The 19,786-nt window shown below is 35.2% G+C and overlaps 1 protein-coding gene across 1 annotated transcript in view; it reads left to right on the top strand.

The window, feature by feature from the left end:
- Positions 1–11,066: 11,066 nt before the first annotated feature.
- Positions 11,067–19,786, top strand: part of LOC112048284 (monocarboxylate transporter 13) — a 37,715-nt gene continuing 28,995 nt past the window's right edge. Inside the window, exon 1 of the mRNA XM_024085764.2 lies at positions 11,067–11,238. The gene's annotated coding sequence lies outside the window, so the exon portion shown is untranslated. The remainder of the gene's footprint in view (positions 11,239–19,786) is intronic.

The following is a 19,786-nucleotide window of genomic DNA, read 5'->3' as shown; positions in this document are numbered from 1 at the left end:
ATCAACAAGTGTTGCTTTTTGTACTTGCGGGCCGTAGACGAAGTCATCGTGTATTATGATCAGAGCAATATCGTTAGCGAAAAAATACTTAATGTTATAATGTTCGTGTATTACAAAACTCCATACTTCGTGAATGCGAGAGTTGATGTCAAAGACGAAACGCGGGTCTGAAAGTCATTCGAACTTTTATAAACAACTTTGATTTTGTGAGACTACGCTTTGACATTAACGACCGCCAAAACAAGCTTCGGTGAAATGTATGCCAAAGCAATTTATTTACTGAACTGAATAGACGGAGAGCTAGCGCCCGCCAGACCTTCGTCATTGTACAAAAGCGGAAACTTAAGTTAAGGCCAATATTCTTGAAAAAATATGTGGGTACGAGTACAGTAAGTTAGTCATTATTAGCGCCAGTAAATTAATTTAATTCCCTAAAAATACCTCTGAACAGCATGCGACAGGGTATTAAATCGTTGTTTCTTGCAAACGTTATACATTAAGAACCCCTAAACCCCAGACCTTCGTCATTGTATATATAAGCTGTAAGTTTGTCAGCTCATGCTCCTACCATAGGTAAGTAGGTATCGTAACCAACTATGGAGTTTGGACCGTGGCGGCTTTGGGAGATAGCAGGTTTCAAGTATCCAGACCCTCAACCTCCTGAGTATAAAGTATAATTTTTTTATATTTTTATCGGCGTAATATGAGAAATGATATCCTCATTAACCAGATACTTAGCTTCATGGCAACCCTTTGCCAATGACCCTTGAAGTTTTAAATTAAATAGTGTTTCACGAAGGGTTGTCACGAAGCTAAGTGACTGGCGACTAGGAATATAATTTCTCATATTATGCCGAGGAAAATATAAAGAAATTACACTTTATACTTAGACGGTGGAGGGTCTGGTCCACCACGTTCCAAACTCCATAGTTGGATACGGTTCTTACCTATGGTAGGAGCATCAGCTGACAAACTTTCAGCTTTTATAAAATGACGAAGATCTGGGGTTTACGGGCTCTTAGTGTAGAATGTTTGCAAGCAATAACGATTTAATACCCTGTCGCATGTTGTTCAAATGTATTTTTAGGGAATAAAATTAATTTACTAGCGCTAATAATGACTAACGTACAATACTTTTTTTAAGAATATCGGCCATATCTTTTAAATATGACCAATTCTCTGGTATGCAGGTTTCGTCACGATGTTTTTCCTTCACCGTATGAGACAGGTGTTATTTAATTTCTGCACACAACTGAAAAGTTGGAGGTGCACGCCCCGGACCGGAATCGAACCCACACCCTCCGGAATCGGAGGCAGAAGTCATATTGATGGAGCCTGAAGCCAGCCAGAGAGCCAGAGGAAACAGAGGTTTATTTTGGGGCTACAATATTATGTTGGTGCAAATATATTACAAATTTTATTATGTAGGATTTATAAAGACGATAATCCAATTATGTTAGAAGAAAAAAGATGTAGATAGGTTATACGCGGACTGTTAAAACTATGCTAATTAGCAAACCTTAGCTCAGTCGCCCCACTGTCATCCAGCCGTTGACAACGCTGCTGAAATAATTTTCGTGTGCCACTTGTAAACATCGAATGTAGTATGTAACCTATCTACCTCTTTTTTCTTCTATCATCATTGAGCTAATCTATAATTTTATTGTTCTTTAGTCTTCATAAATGCGTTCAATCTAGAACGACTTTTTTATTATTTATAATTTAGCTCTTGACTACAACCTCACGTGATGGAAAGTGATGATGCAGTCTAAGATAGAAGGCTGCTAACTTGTTAAGAGGAGGATGAAAATCCCCACTCCTTTACGGTTTCTACACGACATCGTACCGGAACGCTAAATCACTTGGCGATCTTTACTAGAAAGGTGGTAACTAGCCACGACCAAAGCCTCCCACCAGCCAGACCAATTAAGAAAATCTCAATCGCCCAGGACCTTCGTTTTGTAAATTCACCGCGCATACCACTGCGCCACGGAAGCTGACTACTGAAAGCTTCCAAAACTTTTACAATAATGTAAATTCACTAGGTAAATACTTGAGAATATTTTCATTTCATCCAAATTGTTGTTATGAGCGAAACAATGCGCTGCCGTCATAACTGTTTTACTTGTCAGAATGGTACCGCCACAAAGACCGCCGCGATTGTAAAACTGCACCATAAAAGGGTAGTCGTTCAAAGTCGCTGCACTTCCTCCAATAATACGACTTTCTACCGCTTTCAAAATACGAGTCCAATTGTTATTAGTCACTTCGCCCAAGTCTTTCAAATGGCACTTTACGTCTGTATGTACTAAAAAGTATATGGCAGCCATTTTAATTATCGCGTATAGCATTTTTATTGCAACCACTCAAGTCAGAAGTACCGGCTTACTGAATGAAAACGTTTTCTCTATCTGCTTTTGTGAATGTTTCATGAATGAAACTACATTAGTTGTGGTTTTAGCTAAATAGCTCTAAAAATAGTCTACTTAAACATTGAACTATTTAAACCCATATTCGGCTCACTGCTAAGCTGGAGTCTCCTCTCAAAATAAGAGGGGTTAAAACCACCATGCTGACCCAATGCGGATTGGCAGACTTCGCACACGCAGAGAATTGAGAAAATTTTCTGGTATGCAGGTTTCCTCACTTCACCGTTTGAGACACTTGACATTTAATTTCTAATAATGCACACAACTGAAAAGGTGGAGGTGCATGCCCCGGACTGGATTCGAACCCACACCCTGCGTAATCGAAGGCAGAGGTCATATCCACTGGTCTATCACGGCTCTCTAAACTAATATAATAAAGAGGTAAAGTTTGTGGTGTAGGTAATCTCGAGATCTCATTATCATTATCATCATTATCAACCCATATTCGGCTCACTGCTAAGCTCGAGTCTCCTCTCAGAATGAGAGGGTTTATTAGTCTACAATAGTCCACCACGCTGGAATCGGAAGCAGAGGTCTTATCCACTGGGCCATCACGGCTCTCTCTGGATCTACTGAACCGATTTCAAAAATTATTTTACTACTAGAAAGTCACGTTTTTTGTGAATGTCATACATATTTTATCCCCGTATTCTCACGGAAACAATTTTATACACAGAACACGCAAGCTTGCTATTTAATTTAAACTGTAATACTTTTAGTGCGGTAATATTTCTTCTTAACGCAGTAGTGTTTTTTATTTGTAAATAGATAGACAACCGTGAAACTGCTAAATAAACCATGAAGTAAATAACAGAAATAGATGTTAATGCTCATGAAATTCGCCATCTCGTTCCCACTGTAAGGAATGGCTGTATGTATTTGGGACAGCACATTTGCGGCATGCAACGTCCGTAAGGTTCAATTTCAGACTTGAGCCGCCCGCCTTTCGAGTTTCGCGCAGCCAGTACTCGGTCGCCCGCCGCCGGCCGCACCAGCGCCGCGCGCGGCATTTCCCAGCACTAAACATAACCTATACGGCCTATAAATATTTCGACAATACAAACATTAACTGTAATAACTACTAAAATGTACATATCACTATATATTGATAAATGAAATTTGATGTTTTAATATATTTAAAGTCGTTTTTAATTGTTTAAAAATTAATATAAGCGGACATTAAAGTTAACAAAGACTTATATTGATTATTCATGTGCGGGTAATCGTGATTAACTTTGTTTAAATATAGTGCAAAGTTCCGGTAAGTGTAGAGAAAATTAGGTGTGATTAAAAAAAATTTGACGTATTTTGTTTGGTAATAAGTAAAATGTTATAAGATTTTCATAGCAAGACACACTCGTTAGCGTTGTTTATGCGGATTTTCCAATTACTTTTTTATAGCGAGCAGTAAAAGTTAAGTTCGTCAATCACTAGCAATTACAACCGTAATCGTTTCAGTAGGATTTGTAATTTTAAGATACGTAGGTATAGCTTTTCAATGTGATTGTAAGTAATGCCTTTTTTATATTACTAGGTACCTATAAAATTAATTATAGTATAAAGTAAATTGTATTTATTTAATATTTCATTAACTTATAATTTCTGTTATACCTACCTACTTGAAAAAAAACAGTATAATTTGATTAGTGTATCACTATTAATTTATTAAGAAACACCTAAAACTCACGTGATACAACGTCGGGGTAAGCCGGATTAATTTTGATCCATTCGGGGCCCTTAGTCATGAGCTGGTTCTTGAAACGCGGCACGATCTAAACTATCGCTATCGCTAAAGCTTAAAAAACTTCGAGTTATTTTTTCTGTAAACCTACTCGTATAACTACTGTAGATGACTAAAGATACGTATGATGTGTGAAGCTCGAGTAATTCCACGGAAAGCTTTTTGTTAATATATTTTCTCTACTTAGGTACCTACGTATCTCTTATCTCCTATTAATTATTGTCACATTTTTAATTATATTGTGTTATTTTTTAAAATTATAGGTAAATACTAGTTAGTTAGAGAGCCGTGATAGCCCAGTGGATATGACCTCTGCCTCCGATTCCGGAGGATGTGGGTTCGAATCCGGTCCAACTTTTCAGGTGTGTGCATTTTAAGAAATGAAATATCACGTGTCTCAAACGGTGAACGAAAACATCGTGAGGAAACCTGCATACCAGAGAATTGTCTTAATTCTCTGAGTGTGTAAAGTCTGCCAATCCGCATTGGGACAGCGTGGTGGACTATTGACCTCTCATTCTGAGAGGAGACTCGAGCTCAACATTGAGCCTAATATGTGTTGATAACGACGAAAGACTAGTTTATATACTGGAAAAAACAAACTCCTGCATGCATCAGCCAATTGCGCACTAGACTGCATGATTTAGTTGACATATTTTGTTATCATTGTGATATTTCAGCCAATTTAGAGAAAACCTCAATGAATTATAATATCTAAACCACAGAATGCAATAGCAAACTTCCTCCCGAAACACTCCGTCCATTGGGAAAAATCTCAAAAAATATTTTCAGTTTATCGCAATCAAACAGACAGTAAGTAGTTGTTTTAATATAAGCAGATTACAACGACTTGTCAGCGTAAATTTAGGCTATTTACCCTGCAAGAACTGTTTAGTTTTCTAGTACAAAAATAACCTAGTATGTACCAAATTATGTCAATATTCGTGAAATTGTTTTTGGGTAAACACACATCCATCTCTCATATTGCGTATTAATATTGATATTCGTATATTATTTGCCTTGCCTATCTTATAATATTGACATCACAATAAATATGAAATGACAATCTCCCATCTCACTACGATTAGATTTAGCCAATCGAGCGCTTGTAATCAGGTTATTGTGGCGCTAACAACTATTGTAGGGTTGTCAACGCAAAACTGCTGGCTGTTGCGGTTACATTGGCCAGTATTTTTTGCGACTCTGGATCATGATGTCCTGGGCTATGAAATTCTTTTCTTTCTTCCAAGAAATTGTTAGTGGCAGCCTTGAATTTGGATGTGGTGGTGTTAAGCTGTTCTTTGGAGCGTGTTAATTTAAGAGATGATTATGATAAACATATTCTGATTGCGTTTGTTATTAATACATTTATTACCCTGAGTCTACGAATCCGCATTGGAGCTTGATCTCAGCTTCAAATACCCCCCTACGAAAAAGTGTGCTGATGTGTGTGATATATGAGGTGACATGTTTCCCGCAATCAGCAAAACTTCATGATTGCATTCGAGGTTGTAATACGCATTGGGCCAGCTGGGTGGACTATTGGCCTAACCCATTCTGAGAGGACATTCGAGCTCAGCAGTGAGCCGAATATGGGTTGATAATTATGATGATGAAGATGCAAGGTTATAAAGATAATTTTTATTATGACGAAACTTTTCAAGCACCATAACATTCCATTAAATAAATAATTATTGAAGAAAGGAAGTGATTTTATAATTTGTTCTGGACCAATTTGGATAACGAGTTCAAAGTACATCACAAATTTCTAACCTCTGTTACTGACCTCAGATACTTTAATAATGAAATCATTATTTTATCAAAAAAAGTTTGCTAGAACGTTTTACATTTTTAATTCATTTTTAATGACCTGAGTTTGACTGTGTTTGAGTTTGTTTTTTAATATTTTTTGAAGACTTATGATTATTTTTATTGTTCGTTTTCGTGTTTGTTAAGCTTGTTGGTAACTGAAAAAAATAATACAAAAAAAAATAATACAGCTTCAAATGTAACTTCGCTATTTTGGTGTACCGGCGAAAATTTTGCCCAACAAGAGAAAATGATTTTTCTTCAAGAAACGTACTTTTATTAAGACAATTATTTAACCAGATCCTTATTCATACATCATACTATCATCTCCATATAATTTTTATACGGGGGGTGTACCTGGGTTCCCTTGTATGGGCCGGATGATATTCCCCAAAACAGATGACGCTGTAGCCATGTAAACATCAGCTCCGATTAAATATTTAAGTAATATTAAATTAACGAAGTGTTTTGAATCAAAACTTTGTACAAACATGGACAATAACGTGATTTATATGTGAAAGTGTTATCCAGACATGTGATGTGTTTTTACCTAAATTATTTACAAGCTTATCACATCATTAGTTTCAGAGCCTATTCAATGTAAACAAACAAACAATCAAATCTTTCATCTTTATAATATTAGATGAGCAATCGTGGTCACAACTTAGTCACATCAATACACTACATTTCCTTTAAAAATATATATTGGTGAGTATATTTACGCTTAAAACCAGTGAGCATATTACGCGTGAGCTTCCCAGTGATCGAAGTGGGTCAATAAGCCGCACATAATACTGTTATTGTCGCGCTTGTGGAGGGAATAGGGTTGTCAAAAGCACGATCATCTATTAATTTATTATAGGTTCTAGTCACGTCACTTCACCACCTGCCAATCAAAAGGTCCTTCAAAGCACATCATAATTGAGACTGACCTGCTGGCCTATTTACTATTTTGGTCTTTATTATCAATCAATTAAAATAAACATCAAATCAATTGACAAAATATCATCTGCATACTATATAATATCCACCAATAAGCACCGGATGACATTTGTATTTTGTATCATAGTATATAAATGATATTTTGTCAATTGATTTGTTGCTTATTTTAATAGATTGATAATAAAGACCAAATTATGAAAAAGACCAGCTGACATACTCGTAATTACGCCTAACCGGAACTACCGGTCTCAAGCTAAGATTAGCTTTTTTAACATTATTTTCTTGTGATATAGAGACTAACTAATAAAGTATTTTCAAAATTTTCATATTAATGGACAGAAATTGAAAAAAAAACAACCTTTGAAAGATTCTGTTCATGATTGTCACAGCAACGAAGTCGCGGATGTATGCCAGTATATATATATAGGTATTTAAATCATGAAAAATCCGCACAAAATACTATTAATTATTTTAACCTACTCTTTATTTTTAACTTAATATAGGTATACAATCATTATATTAATAGTGCTTTCCCAAAATATGTATAGGTCCGAGTTATTAATAACTTTGACAGTAATATCGCGAATAGCCGATATCTTTTTTTGACAAGTGTCAAGTGCCAACCCTACTTTATAAAGTCGTTCGCAACTAAATAAATGACTCGTTCACAGTAACGACGAACATCATTTCTCCGGATATTTTAACATTGTCTGACGTAAATAAAAAAGGAGTAAAATATACCATGCTACACGAGTAAGTTACATAGTATTAAGTTTATTATTGCAAGGTTTTTTCCTTGTATTTACACATGCCAAGTGCAAAATTGTGCATGCCACATGCACAATTATCCTATAAAGTCTACCTTGGCATCCTTACAATAACCGGACCGGCTGGCCTTAGACTTACGCCAATCTAATCACTACATATCGATAAACTTGTCAACCAGTTTTGAGTAATAGAAGTTGTGATTACTTATTCAATCTTATCATTACATAATAATTAATACCTAATTATAATTTGGGTTTTTTATAAATCTCGCTTCTTCCCTACAAATGCTCCATACGAACTTCCACCCCCCATTTTAGGGAAGTGGGGGATTAGAAAGAGACAAAAGTAGACTATGTCACTCTCCATCCGTTCAACTATCTCCACTTAAAAAAAAAAAATTCAATTCGTCGCTCCGTTTTGCCTTGAAAGACGGACAAACAAATAGACAGACAGATCGACAGACACACACACTTTCACATTTATAATATTAGTATATTATTGACTATTGCAGACTTCACACAGTTGTGTGCATTTTAAAAAATTAAATATCACGTGTCTCAAACGGTGAAGGAAAACATCGTGAGGAAACCTGCATAGCCAATTCGCATTGGGCCAGCGTGGTGGAGTATTGGTAAAACCCCTCTCATTCTGAGAGGAGACTTGAGCTCAGCAGTGAGCCGAATATGGGTTGAAACTTCGAGCGATAATCTCTGGATCTACTGGACCGATTTAGAAAATTCTTTTACCACTAGAAAGCTACGTTATTTGCGAATGTCACTAGCTATGTTTTATCGCCGTATTCTTACGGTAACGGGAACTACGCGGGTGAAACCGCGGGGCATCTGGTATGAAATAATAAAATAATAAGAAGTATCACTATCAAAACAAACACGTAACGATTACTTAACCTTTTGCGAACATCTGTTTAAACGAATTTAGTTATCAACGTGTTCTACAAATATGACCAAGAAAGGAAAATTTATTACAGTATTTGACCTTACCAAGTTTGGGTTATCTAGGTCGACGGCTCGCTGTATCAGCAAGAGTGCCAAAGTGCAGTTTACTAATAAACTATTTCCAAAAATAATAATTTTTCGATTATGTTAAATCTGGTATTCACACCTCTTCGATAATTCATTTAATTAAATTGAATAATTTATAAAAATAATTCACAATTAAATTCAATAATTAATTAGATTCAATTAATTAAAGCAATTAGTTTAAGTTACCATTTCTGTCGAGCGTCTCCTTTTCATATTTTTTTATACGTTTTGCTTATCTTTTTTTCCTTAGCATAATATGAAAAACCATGAAAAACCAAGTCACCAGTCACTTAACTTCTGGGCAACCCTTCGAAAACACCGTTCAAAATTAAACTTTAAGGGTCTTTAACGAAACCAACCTATCTATTATTTTTTTTACAAGTTAGCCCTTGACTGCAATCTCACCTGATGGTAAGTGATGATGCAATCTAAGATGTAAGCGGGCTAACTTGTTAGGCGTTAGATGAAAATTCACACCCATTTCGGTTTCTACACGACATCGTACCGGAACGCTAAATCGCTTGGCGGTACGTCTTTGTCAAAAACCATTCTATCTTCCAAAGCCATCACGTTCCAAACTCCATAATTCACAATAGAACTGTACTTGACAAACTTTGCTTTTCTAAAAATGAGGTAAGTCTAGGTATCGCAGGCTCTCGATCTACAAAGTCAATATAGACCTTCCATTGGCTTAATGTGGACAAAGGATATTGAACATTCATTCGAAATGTTGCGACCTCAATGCATGAATTTTTTAATGCCACTTTAAATTCATTGTTATCAAGTTTAACAATACTTATTTATGTAACCGAAATAATTGCTTTTTCATTTATAATCGGTTTAAAATTATACCAATAAATCAGTTAATGGACGTCCACTCGATGATATAGGCCTTTTGTAGCGACTTCAAAACATTACGATCCTGAGCCGCCTGCATCCAGCGAATCTCTGCTACTCGCTTGATGTCGTCAGTTGACCTGGTGAACCGTCGACCAACACTGCGTTTTATAGTGCGATACTATGAGAGCAGCTTTGAATACCCGTTCTTCTGAAGAAGTTGCTGCAGTCCTAGAGAGGTCAAGGTCATGCTGGTAAAACTCAAAGGGATTTGGCAGCGTTTTCGATAAAAGATTCCAAGCAGCTAACTTTTTGCGACAACAATAAGCTAGTTGACACTTTTTTTAAGCCGTCGTAAATGGTTCATTATCATTCTATTAGATCGTAAGCAATATAATATAATAAATGGTTTTGTGACTTCAATACTCTCAAATTTTAATTTCAAATTATAATTTAGATTATACGTCCGAAAACGCTAAGCGCCATGATAGTCTATATGGTATCTGTGACATTACGTCAAACACGATAAATTTACTAATTTTCGCCTTTAATTTTTTTTTATTAAAAACCATGATTTAAAAATCATGGTTTAAAAATTATTGTAATTACCATTTCTGTATTATACGAGATTCCAGGAAAACTGAGTTAAAGCATTTAGATCGGTTTAAACCAAAAAAAAAGCACTAACAATTAAACTAAACTCAACTTAACCAAACCTTGTAAACTAGTACTTCTGTAAGAAATAAATGGCTTTTTTATTTATTTATTTATTTAAACCAAAAAAATTAGACAATCTTTAGTTTGACATGTATATGTACACTAAGTTTTTTGGCGTTTGGAAAAATACGCATTTTTTCGACATAAGTTTCTAAAGTAATCTTTTACTGTTTTGTATTAAAATTGGTATATTTCGGACCATTATTCTAAGTACTATACGAAATTAATATTGTTTATACTAAATTTGATATCATCAACATCTTCTTCTTCTTTACGTTATCCCACATAAGTGGAGTCGGGAAAATATTTGTCAATCTCTTCCACTCACTTCAATCATTTGTCAGCTTACAATCTACTCCTTTTACACACATGTTTCTTTTTCACACTACAACCATCTCTTTTCTCCCCTTTTGTGTTACAACAATTACTATCTTATTCCAACTTTGACAAATTATAACCTTTTTCATAATTCACTCTGTTTATTGGTGAAAACCTCGAGAAAATGTGTTCCATAATTTCTGAGTTTATCGCGAATTAAATTAAATACTATAGCCCATAAATGAGAGACCTTGAATAAAGTATAAAACCTGGCCTTGTGTGCGTTTAAACACATTTTGGCTGGAAAAGTCAAAATAATATAATCAGAGTTTCCTATTCCGTATTTCTGCAACTGTTTGCGTTGATTGTAACTCGTATGCCCTCACCTTAAGATATCTTCCGACTGTCCATCGCTTTTCTCAGTTATCTGCTATTTTTGTTTCCATTGTCAGTGTGAAGACGACAGCGCTCGCGAGCGAACGCTTAGCGGGTACATTGTCACATATCACTTACAACATCGTGAAGTGTTCGTTATAATTGCAATAAGTTTTAGTAACAACAAACTTAAACTAAAAGTGAACTTAATCAAATAAAATATATGCACGGACAAGTTTTAATCGACCAAACATTTGAGGTAGCTATATTTTTTGAAATTGTCATCGCTGTTTAGTTTATTGTGCATGAATGAAAAAGCGAATGCACCGCCAAAAATTTATTTTTGTCTGCGTGTTCCTAAATATAAAGTTTGTGTTGTGTTCGTAGATTTAAAATAAACGTATAGATTTAAGATAACGCGTCTTATAATTACTTTTACTTTCTTTGGCATTGTTATAATATTTTACATACGACTTTTTTACCTGAACAACCAGCTAATAAAAATTAAATATTGATAAAATTTAATCATCAAACTCCGAGTAATGGTCGTAATTTTACATACGATTCTCTGTTTTTGGAACAAAGCATTTGTTCCAAAAAAAAAACACTTGCACACAAAACAAAGCATTTGTTGTATTTATATCCATGTCAATTACGAATAAGTGAGTTTCTTGTTTAATTTAATATAAGAAAATTCACTTATTAGTTTCGGAAATTGCTCATTATTATTAATAAACTATTTTTATTATTTATTAGATAAACATTATTAAAAATCGTTGATAATATTCTTATATTCTTCTACTTTTGCCCGGTTCCAAATTTATAATCATTATCATTAACAGCCGATGGACGTCCACAGCAGCTGGACATACGCCTTTTGCATGGACTTCCAAACACAACGATCCGAGCAGCAAGCATCCCTTTATAATTATTCAAAATATTACAAAGACTCTCTTTGTAGTATTTTAATTACTTCGCAATTAAGAACCTTTAATAAAACTATCCCGCAGCACTCGCGTAGATTCCATTTCTATATTAATATCGGAATAAAGTGTCATTGAAAGTCCCGTCAAAATCATTTCGTTTCAGAGATTAGCCGTAACAAAGAAACAGACGTTTTCAAAATTATATTACTCATTTTCGTATGCATTTAGCAAGATAGCTGTTAATTTAAAAGTACAAACAGACAACAATTTATTTATTTGTTGTACATAAAGATATCAAAAATCAACTTTGACATTCCATTCCACTTATCACAACAATTAACGCAGGAACAAATACAATAAGTACATTACGGTTATCACATTGGGTTACATTAACTGCAAGCAACACATTGCATTGTTCGGTGGCCGCAATGATTATTTTATACTATAGATATGTTACGTGCCGCAAAACCACCGCATAAAGTGATCCGAATTTAGCAACTCCACTGAGCGCACACATACACAGTTTTGTGTTTACATTATATATTTATGTATACATATATAGTTTTTACATTTCCTAAACACACAACTAAACACTGCAGGCAATATTTAATATTTATTATGTTTTAATAACTTTCCTTGTTTATTAAGCGACTAAATGAAATTAAGACAATAATTATTGTGGAGTATAATGCTCAATTACGAATTCGCATTTGTGTGTCAAAAGTATGATAATATTTCTTATTGTTTAAAACCAAAAAAAACTTTTTTCACTAATATACCTTACGCGCATCGACTAAGAGGTTTTGAACGAGAATAAAATGGTAACTGCTTTTATCATAATCAAGTTATATTTTAGACCAGAAGACAATTGTATGATTGTATTATGCTATACACTATAAAGTCATACAATTATCTTCTAATAATAAGTAGAAATACGTTATGGTATTATTACATTACCAGTTTATTCTCGTACAATAATGGCAATGACTATATCTTTAAATACTATTGTAATATTTTGTAACTTCGTAAATAAATGCATAAAAATTACGAAAAAAATTGAGCAGTTGTATTAGCACCTATCATATCTATTAATAGATCACAAAAATTAAATAAAAGTAAAACTAGTGTAATAGCAGTTACCATTTTATTCTGCGGAAACGGCGAATTATGCACATTAATATACGCCTCAGTTTTGAGGCCTATCTCTAGTATGAAATATCATTGGGTAGCCGTATATTTTGTATGGCGACCCAGAACGTTTTGATCGCAACAGCTGAGTCACGGTCACACTCGAATTATTCGGAGACGGTCAACCAGAATCATTTAGGAAGCACGTGGAGTACTTTTTTAAACTATTGCCTAGTGACTTTGGTTCGTCTGCGGATCTCCTCATTTCTGATTCGATCACGCAAAGAAACTCTAAGCATAGCTCGCTCCATCGCCTGCTGAGTGACTTTGAGCCTTCTAATAAGGCTTATTCTGCATGTTGCCAGGAGGTTTTTTAGTCCGATTTTTCTTTCTATCTGCATGCTTTTTTAAGTTCCAAACCATGAATAGCATGCGGTCCTCATTATTAGTCACACTCAATTCCTGGTAATAATAGTTGAAAAAAAATGGAGCAATCATTGGAGCAGCGTGAAATGTCTAAGCTAAAATTTAACCTTCCTCATTATGATTCATGTGGAAAGAAAGAAAACTGCATGAAAATCCGGTTAGTAGTTTCTGAGTTTATCTCGAACAGACAGACGCTGTGGAGGACTTTGTTTTATAAAACGCGGAGTATGTAGGTAATATATAGATCGAAAGGATTTTTCAAATGATTAATTAGTCATACAAATCCAATTATGCAAGTATCTGTTATGTGAGTAAGTAACAATATTCCTTTGTTTACAAATGTAGGTCTAATGAATGATTCAGCTTACGAGTATTAATAATTTTTCCATAGTATTTGTATAGTAGGTATAGATACCTATAATATTCAATGTTACAGATAAATAAATAATTAATATGTTATGTATAATTATTAATTTCTGATTAAGCTATAATATCTAATTAATACCATGTGATGCATCGTTAATTAATTACTTCCTAGATGCATATTCAAACTTCGGTATTAGGAACTCGATAATTGTATAGCTTTTAGTAAATACGAGTATAGTAGGTATGTATGTCAAAGGTCAAAAGATTAATAGCAAGTAGGTAAATATAATTATTTAACTGTAATGTGCTTCTATTATAGGTAGGCACATATATTCTGATAAAAAGAAAAACAAAGTTAATAGGATAAAAAACATTTTTTTTTATTTTTGTATCTATGTTCATGCTTATACTAGAAAATACTGAAGGTATTTTCATGCGGTAGAAAAATAATTATATTAAAGTATAACTGTTTAAGTTATTCCAACTATCTATTGATTATTTTGTTATCGAACTAACTATTTTTTTACGTTATCTCTAAGTGGCGCTGCCTGGACAAAGGTTTACCTACCATAAAAGTACGTCAAAAGTGCTTGAAAACAGTTATCTCACGTTGACATGAACAATATATACAGCAAAATGCATACATTTATGATAAATATACTTTCTAAATATAACACAGATGTCGTCAAGATACGATACTACTCAAACTAAAAGGGCTAGATAAAGTTGTCTTCAGAAAAAAATATATAGAATGTCATTGGAGATTTGTTTAAATCATCAGCAGACAATTTTACTGCAGCAGTAGAGAGCCAAAATTTGGAGCTTATGTCAGCGATGTCAGATTCCGGCGGGTCGTCCCGATTTTAAAATCAAAATTAGATGTCCCGCGGGACCTTTTCGGGAATAACTCAACCGTGTGATTTCTGTTCTTTTTTATTTTAATTTTATACAGAAGACAAATAACGATATTATGGTAAATGTGATTTAAAATATCATATTTTTATTAAAATACATTTTCTATGGATATTTTCACTATCTAATGAATTTTCTTTCTTCTAATAAACTAGCAGACGCCGCGCGGTTTCACTCGCGTGGTTCCCGTTCCCGTAGGAAAACCGGGATAAAATATAGCCTATAGCCTTCCTCGATAAATGGGCTATCTAACTCTGAAATAATTTTTCAAATCGGACCAGTAGTTACTGAGATTAGCGCGTTCAATCAAACAAACAAACAAACTCTTCAGCTTTATAATATTAGTGTCTAATAAATATGGCCTACACACACAAATAACGTGGATCTCTAGTGTTTACCAATAGAATTTTCTAAATCGGTTCAATATATCCAAAGATTACCCCACAAACTTTCATCATTAGCAACCCATATTCGGCTCACTGTTGAGCTCGAGTCTCCTCTCAGAATGACAGGGGTTAGGCCAATAATAGTCCACCACGTTGACCCAATGCTGATTGTCAGACTTCACACGCGCAGAAAATTAAGAAAATTCTCCTGTATGCAGGTTTCCTTACGTTGTTTTTCCTTCACCGTTTGAGACACGTGATATATAATTTCTTAAAATGCACACAACTGAAAAGCTGGAGGTGCATGCCCGCCTTTCGAACCCACACCCTCCGTAATCGGAGCTAGAGGTCATATCCACTGGGATATCACAGCTCCCACAAACTTTACCTCTAAAATATTAGTAAAGAATTAGCAAGAACTGAATTTTCTCGAGACGTTTCATATGATATTTATCTTCGCAGAGGATCGATATAGAAGGTTATGCCTAAGGATTAGAGTAGGTAAGCCGGATAAGCCTTCTGTCAGTTGGGCTTTCACGGTCCGATCAATTGTATTACGTACTAAATATAAACTAAACTTGAGGCTTAGGGCTCATGTCTTCTATGTAGATTAAGTACTTACTGTTTGATAGTTGCACGCTTTCAATATTATTAACCGACTTCCAAAAAGGAGGAGGTTCTACGTTCGGCTGTATGTATGTTTTTTTTTTTTTTTTTTTATGTATGTCCAGCGATAATTCCGTCATTTGTGGACCGATTTTGAAAATTCTTTTTTTGTTTTGAAGGGTTTGATTCCAGGGTGGTCCCATTTTTTTCATGTCAGGATCTGATGATGGCATCCTGGAGAAATCGAGGGGAACTTTCGAAAATCGTAGAGACGGCTAGTGCGTTTGTTAGTGTTTCCATAAGGTATTTTAAACCACTACAATTTTATGAAGGTCTGGAGTTGGTCTGATGATGGAGCCGATACACAGACGATGAAACTCGTCAACGATTTACAGCAGGTACCTTTTGTTTGGGCTAGATTTATTTGTATTGATGAGAACTTTCCACCTAGATGGGTTGTGACTGTATTAGGGGTCTGGTGACGAAGATGAAGGAGAGTTAACGTAACTCCTCGACGGTTCACAGTAGCTACCTTTGTTGGGACTTTATGAATTTGTATTGCTGAGAACTTTCCACCTAGATGGGTTGTGACTGAATTAAGGGCCTGGTATTGAAGACGAAGGACAATGAAGAGAACTTCTCGAAGGTTATTAGTATCAGTTTTGGTTACACTCAGTAGGTGTGCTAACACTAAAAATTTAAAAATAAAAATTTTAATAAAAAAATTCAACCGACTTCCAACTCAAAAATTAGCCTAAACTAAAAAGCAAAAAATAATATCTTACCTATGTGCTACCTTCTGATCAGTTTGAAGGCGGTGCCAATCCAGTGTCATGTTTTAATTAAAGCCGTTTCTGAAAGAACCACAGAAATTTTGTAATTTAAACGGCTTAAATTAAAACATCACTGGCTTGGCACCGCCTTCAAACTGATCAGAAGGTAGCACATAGGTAAGATATTATTTTTTGCTTTTTAGTTTAGGCTAATTTTTGAGTTGGAAGTCGGTTGAATTTTTTTATTAAAATTTTTTTTACTACCCTAGTAACATTATAAACGCGAAAGTTTGTATGGATATTTGGTTGCTTGTTACTCACCGATTTAGCTGAAATTTGGAATCGTAATAGATTTCACTCTGGATTAACATTATACTTTTCATCTCGGAAAAACCCATGGTTCCGAGGGGTTTTTGAAAAACTTAAATTTGACGAAGTTGCGGGCGTCCGCTTGTTTTAGATATATTTTGCAAGCCCGTCGTCAATAATTCTACGGTGAGAGTCGTGATAGCCCGGGATATGACTTATGCCTTCGATTCCGAGGGTATAGGTTCGAATCCGGTCCGGGGCATGCACCTCCAACTTTTCAGTTGTATGCATTTTAAGAAATTAAACATCACGTGTCTCAAACGGTGAAAGAAAAACATCGTGAGGAAACCTGCACACCAAAGAATTTTCTTAATTCTCCGCGTGTGTGTAGTCTGCCAATCCGCATTAGGCCAACGTGGTGGACTATCCCCTCTCATTCTAAGAGGAGACTCGTACTCAACAGTGAGCCGAATATGGGTCGCTTGGCAACTTCGTTCGTAACACTCCTGATGTACCGCGCGGGCCGGGGGACATGTAGCGATGAATGAAAAACCCACGACTGATGCACGTCATTTCCCCGTACACACGGTTTCACACCCGCGCAGTCTTTCCCCCTGTCGCCCGCATATAATGGGAGTGTTATAAACGAACTTGCCAGACTATAGCATCATCATCATCATCATCAATATCAGCCGATGGACGTTCACTGCTGGATATACGAGTAGGCCTCTTGCATGGAAATCCAAGCACAACGGTCATGGAAATCAAAGCGGTGGCCGAACCGCCAGCATCTAGCGGCTGCCTGCAACCCGCTTGATATCCACGGTCCACCTAGTGGGAGAACGACCAACACTGCGCGTACCTTAGACCCTAGCATATTAAATTGCCATAGAGCGACCCGAGTCCAAATCCCCTCTCTCACAAGAGAAAAAAAAGGAGTTAAGCTGCAGTAATGGACCGTTAAATATAGGATTTGTAGACAAGATTTTTAAGTTTGATGACCATGACGATGCTCCATTGCAGGTTAACGGGCTAAGGCCAAGTTAATTATCATAAAATTAAATAATATTGTTATTTAGCATGTATCTTGCCAAAACGATAAAAACCTAATCTTTAAAACATATGACATACTCGTACGAGTACATGTGCCTAATATGTTGATTGTTGACCTTTGAAACTTATTTTTATCGTAAATTTTCAGATTACTCTTATTATTTTTAGAGAATGGAATGAAATTAACGCATTGTTCGGGCCACGAGATAGTCGACGTCTCATCTCCAACAACGTTATTGAAAACGTATCTAATATAATTATTAGCTACGTTCATTCATAATTGAATGATAAAAAAATTGTCTTGCTATCAGATACTCAGCTCTCTCTGAAAAATAATAATTTAAAAAAAAAATTGAAAAATATGCATTAAATAAATGGTTGGTAATTATCGCAAAACGACTGCAACTTCACCTCTTAGATGACGATGTTATCCACGATTGTAACTGGCTAACTTAGAAGCAAAGTTCATACACATATATTGCATGCAGCAAACAGCATCATATTTCATCATTATCTGTGATGATAATTGGTGGCCACGGCCAAACATAAAACACTACCACCTAACATAATACCTACTAGGACAAGGCATTATTAAAATCGAAAACAGTAACTTCAAGTGAACTTGGAATTTCAAAATTTTCACTTATAAAAATAATGGATTGACAACCGTTTTGGTAACCGTTCATGGTTACCAAAAAGTTTGTCAACGAGGTGACTTGCAGCGCCCACCTTTGACATTGCGCTATTGTGCATGCATTATTTCTTGACGCTCATAATTCATATTATATACCGCTAACCCAAGTACGCTCATCCAATTTCTCAATACAATCCAGCGAGAGTCTCCCGCGCGAATTTTAGCGCATGCCCGGAGCGATTCGCGGTCGTGGCCACGAGGTTATCGCGCATGCACGTCATGTGTTGTGATAACCGTGGTCAAGTATCTTATGTAAATTCGCTAATTTTGTTGTCATATCGAGGTCTGAATAGCACAGTGTTTACAGTTGAATGGTATACATTACTAATTATAATTATGTTAGGTATACAACTAGGCATTCAATAGAAATAAAACGCCACATAAAAAGGATTTTCTTCATTTCGTAAAACTTATTTCCAAACCGGGTCTCTACTTTACGGGTATTTGTATCTTTATATAAATTAAAAACAAAAAAAAAATTTAAGTAAACTTTTGTGCGTTTAAATAAACATTTTTTTTAAGTTTTTATTTTTAATTTATATTTTATTTTTTAGTTATCGCTGGCTAGGTCTCTGTTCATATTTTCAAGTTACTCTTAATAAGCCCATTTATTTGATACCCATATTGTAGAAATGCATTTAAAATAACAATTTCGCCATCTTGGGTAGTCCGCCATATTGGATTTAGAATGACGTCATATAACATATCGTGCATTGTCAACCACACTTAACGTTTATACAAAATTTCAATTTTATTGAAGATCTCTACTCAAAATTGAGTTCAAAGAATCCACCGTAACATACACATACATTGCAAGTCAAATAAAAGCTTATAATAGACGGGAAGCGCGGATTTTCTTAAAAGAATCCCTATTGTTGTGTAGTGGAAATGGAAAATATAATGGTACATAACGGAAGAAAAGCTTTACTGAACTTACGGTTCAGTAGGTAATACATATTGTATACTATCTCTTTCTCTGCGTATGTGAAGTCTGCCAATCCACATTGGGCCAGCGTGGTGAACTATTGGTGTAACCCTTCTCATTCTGAGAGGAGATTGGAGCTCAGCAGTGAGCCGAATTCGCGTTGATGATGAATATCCGAGTTTATATTTTTTTAATCGGCTCCCAAAAATAAAAAAGTTCTATGTTCGGCTTTAACATGCCATAATAGGTAGGTAATATACCTAAATAAACACCCGTGACCCGAGCTGAGTAAAAGCAAACGAC

The sequence above is a fragment of the Bicyclus anynana genome, chromosome 3, assembly GCF_947172395.1.
Source record: "Bicyclus anynana chromosome 3, ilBicAnyn1.1, whole genome shotgun sequence".
Lineage (NCBI taxonomy): Eukaryota > Metazoa > Arthropoda > Insecta > Lepidoptera > Nymphalidae > Bicyclus > Bicyclus anynana.
This window is presented reverse-complemented; position numbering and strand designations above follow the sequence as displayed.